This window comes from Helobdella robusta (assembly GCF_000326865.2).
Source record: "Helobdella robusta unplaced genomic scaffold HELROscaffold_28, whole genome shotgun sequence".
NCBI lineage: Eukaryota > Metazoa > Annelida > Clitellata > Rhynchobdellida > Glossiphoniidae > Helobdella > Helobdella robusta.
This window is the reverse complement of record NW_008704435.1, coordinates 369,812-374,405: the sequence shown is the minus strand read 5'-3', so window position 1 is coordinate 374,405 and position 4,594 is coordinate 369,812.

The window sequence follows — 4,594 nt, the reverse complement described above, 5'->3', positions numbered from 1 at the left end:
ATCCAGGCACTTGTAAAGCGAATCTAGACACGTGGTAAACCTAATCCAGGCTCTACCTATTCAACCTTAGTGAGAAAAATTGAAAAAACGAACTACAAACATATTAACGCCAAACATTTGGTACAATTTATAGAATATTGTAAAATATATATATATATATATATATATATATACGTATACATTTGCATTTCTACACCCTCTCGATAAACATATGCATTCCCATTATCTTGTTAATTGACTTGTGCTGGAAGCATGACAGAGAATGAAATTAACACTGGTGTCTTTATTATCAGATTTATTTCCTGGACCGTTGTACAGTTGCATGAAGATGTGTATGATGCGTTGATGTGTTGCAAGATGATGCTGATATGAATAATATTTTCTATGTTACCTCTGACAACATTTTATGATTTTTATTCACAACTGCTATTGTTGTCATTTTTTCAAGTGATTTGTTAAATTTTACATTAGTTTACCTAGTTACTTGTTTGAAAAAAATGTGCTATTTTTTTCATAAATAATCATGAGATTTAGATAGCAACTTTGAAGAAGCGTCGTTTTGTTGCGTCCGCTACTTACATTCAATTCAACATTTTAAAAGTTAACACTCGCGAAGAGAATTCTAGCCAGTACTGTCATAATGTTCAATTATACTGTAGGGATCAAACATTTATTTATTAACTATCTCATATATTAATTATTATTAAAGATTATTACAATTTTCAATGTTACCTAATCTATGTTAATTTTTATGTCTTTGCTTCTCTCTCGACTTCTTCCTTTTTTTCCTGAGAGCTTGTAAAACGAAACGGTTTGAGATTCACGTGGGAATAAAGATAATATTTTATTACGCCTGAATTGTGTTTGGTTTATTTATTTTAACTCACAACAAGGTGTCTTGTTAGTAGCATAAGTTCGTACTAACAAATTGGTGACCCCGACGACAAAACGACTGGGAAATTTAGCAGATGAATTAATTCCATTTGCTAAAAACGAAATTTACGCTATAAACAAAGAAACCACGAGCTAAAACAACAACACACTTTTCAACAAAACGAGTTCAACAAACAGCATTCCTGATACGAACATCCCAATCAACGTTCGCGCATTTTATAAAGACCAACGCACTCAAATCTGCCGAGGCCACATATATTTTGGCGACAAATCGAAAACGTGCAAGCCATGGTGCAGATGGCCAAACAAAAAAGTTTACAAATTCAACCATCATCAAGACCTCCATCTCCAACCCAGATGAGATCACCCACAAACAACATTTCTTCACCCCAGCCGTTGGAAAACTGATCAGGCGAACCGAAGTCGCACCAATCGGCTCGCCTCTTTTTGAAGTTGCCGTAAGAATTGGATGCACAACATTAAAATTAATAGTAGATACAGGCGCATCAGTCACAATCATCCCAACAAAATTTTCAACAGGATTATGTTTGCAACCAACTGCCGTCCACTTGTCAACCGCGTGTGGTCAAAACATTACCTGTCATGGAGAAGCCATTGTTGAAATCCACATCCTACCATTGCACAGAACATACAAATGGAATGTTGTAATTGCAGATATTGTCAAACCTTTGTTAGGCAAAGATTTTTTAATTCATTATGAAATCCTTGTCGATTGCACCAACAACAGACTGATTGACACAATAACAAAAAAAAAACGATTACAACAAACGTTTTGCAGAGTTCCGTTCAACAAATTCACATCAATAAACCGCCAGTTCCCCAGATAGTAACAAAACTCATCAATAAATTTCCAATGTTGATTGAACCAAGAAATAAAAACCAAATAAAAATCAACTCAAAAGTAAAACACATCATCGACACTGGTGAAAGCCAACCAACATTTGCCAAGGCTCGCCAACTATCTGAAGAGAAATATAAGGTAGCAAAAGAGGAATTTACGTCTTTACTAAACGCCGGAATCATCAAACAATCTAAATCTCCCTGGGCTTCTCCACTTCATCTAGTTCCAAAAGGTACTCCTGGACAATGGAGAGCTTGCGGAGATTATCGTTGTGTAAATGCCATTACGAAACCAGACAGATATCCAATTCCAAATATTCACAGCATCTCAACTAAACTACATAGCAAAAAGATATTTTCAAAATTGGATTTATTAAAAGCTTATCACCAGATACCAGTACATGAAAACGATATTGAAAAAACAGCCGTAATAACACCTTTTGGACTCTTTGAGTACATGTTTATGCCTTTTGGTTTGCGAAATGCAGGATGTACATTCCAAAGATTCCGGGATAATATCTTTCTAGGTACCGACTGTGTTTTTGTTTATCTAGACGACATTCTCATATTTTCAGAAAGCACTGAACAACAGGAAAAAGATTTAGAAACAGTATTTCAAATCCTTAGTGAAAATAATTTGAGAATCTCCATAGACAAGTGCCAATTTTTCAAAGAAAATCTAAATTACCCAGGATTCAACATCAGCGGTGAAGAACTATTTCCTACAAATGAAAAAATAAACGAAATTGAAGAATTTCCAGTTCCAAATGATACTAAATCTTTACGTAGATTTTTAGGAATGATTGGTTTCTATCGCAAAATCATTCCACAATTTGCAGATATTGTATTTCCACTAACAGAATTAATAAAGTTACACCCAAACTCAAAAACAATAGTGTTTAATAACGAAGAATTGGAAGCCTTTAAAACCATCAAATCTAAACTTGCCAACGTAACGACACTTCCATATCCAGATTCAAAATGTACAAAATACCACTTAGTTACTGACAGTTCTGCTTACGCCATAGGTGCAGCACTGCATCAAGTAGTTGATTCAACTCCTGTACCAATCGGTTTATACTCTAAAAAGTTAACTGAACCACAACGTAACCTTTCTACATTTGACAGAGAACTACTAGCAGCGTACCTTGCCGTCATCCATTTTGAATATCAGATTGAAGGAAGAAATGTAACTCTATTTACAGATCACAAACCATTATGCGCTGCCTACAAAAAGAAAACACCATTAAAGTCAGACGTTCAAAAACGATATCTTTCAATAATATCCGAATACATTGCAGACGTCATTTACATCCGCGGTGAAGAAAACGTTGTTGCAGATTGTCTCTCTCGGCCAGCAAATGCTGTAAAGATAGAAGTCTGTGACTTGTCGTCGATAGCCAAACAACAAGAAATTGATGATGAAATAAAATCATTCAAGGATCAGTTGAAACAATATCCAATTGGCGATAACAAAAAAATATTTTGTGATGTATCAACACCATACCCCAGACCATACATCCCAGTTAATTTGAGAAAAGCCATATTTGACAGTCTTCATAACCTCTCACATCCAGGTATCAAAACATCAATACGATTAATCAAATCTAGATATTTTAGGCCAGATATAGACAAACAAATAAGAACATGGTCAAGAGAGTGTTTAAGCTGCCAACAAAACAAAATTCACCGACACACGAAATCTACGATATCATCATTCAATTTACCGTCTGCACGTTTTGAGACTGTTCAAATGTTCATATTGATATTGTAGGTCCGCTACCACCGGTCAAGCAAGGAAATGAAACCTATTCAAGCCCATTCAGATATTTACTCACATGCATTGACAGAACAACTGGTTGGATCGAAGCAGCACCAATGACAGAAATATCAGCTTCAACAGTAACTACAACTTTCTTGAACATTTGGATCGCTCGATTCGGTGTCCCTCTTTACGTTGTAACAGACCTAGGTACACAATTTGAGAGCGAATTATTTCACGAACTATCAAAAATAATTGGATTTTACCGTCTGCGTACAACCAGTTATCATCCACAAGCCAACGGAAAAATAGAACGTCAACATCGTACCTTGAAAACAGCAATTAGTTGTCGTAAACAAAACTGGTTAGATGCATTAGCTGTCGTTCTTCTAGAACTTAGAAACATACCAGATGAAAATGGAATATCTCCAGCAATAGCAGTAACGGAACCAATTTGTTATTACCAAGTAGATTTTTATTCCCAGATTCAAATGAAGATATAACATCTAGTCAAATCAAACAACTAGCAAAAGAAATGTTCAAACTTAATGACTACCTAACAAATAACAATCAACATCACTCTACCCCAAAAGCTTTCGTACCAAATGACCTTTCAAACAGTAGTCACGTATGGTTAAGAGTAGATTGGTACGTCGTCCACTGGAAGCACCATATACAGGTCCTTTCAAAGTGATTGAACGTAACGAAAAATACTTTAAAATTGAATTGTTACCAGAAAATTTTCAAAATGTGTCAATTGATCGATTAAAGCCAGCTTGTTTACCCCAACAACCAAAACCAGAATAAACAACGAGAATAGTTTGACAACGAACAACAAACTTTCTACAACAGATTCAACAAAACCAGCAACATCAGACACAAAATCTACTGGAACACCAGAAACAGCAACAACAACATCAGGCGCAACAACAACACAAGAAACAAGACCGACGTCAACCACATCCGAACCAACAACCCAACACTCCAGAAAAGGGAGGCGAATAACATTCAACAAACGAAATTAATATTTTTATTTTTAAACGGCTCCGCCTTTTGTGGGGGAGTATTGTAGGGATC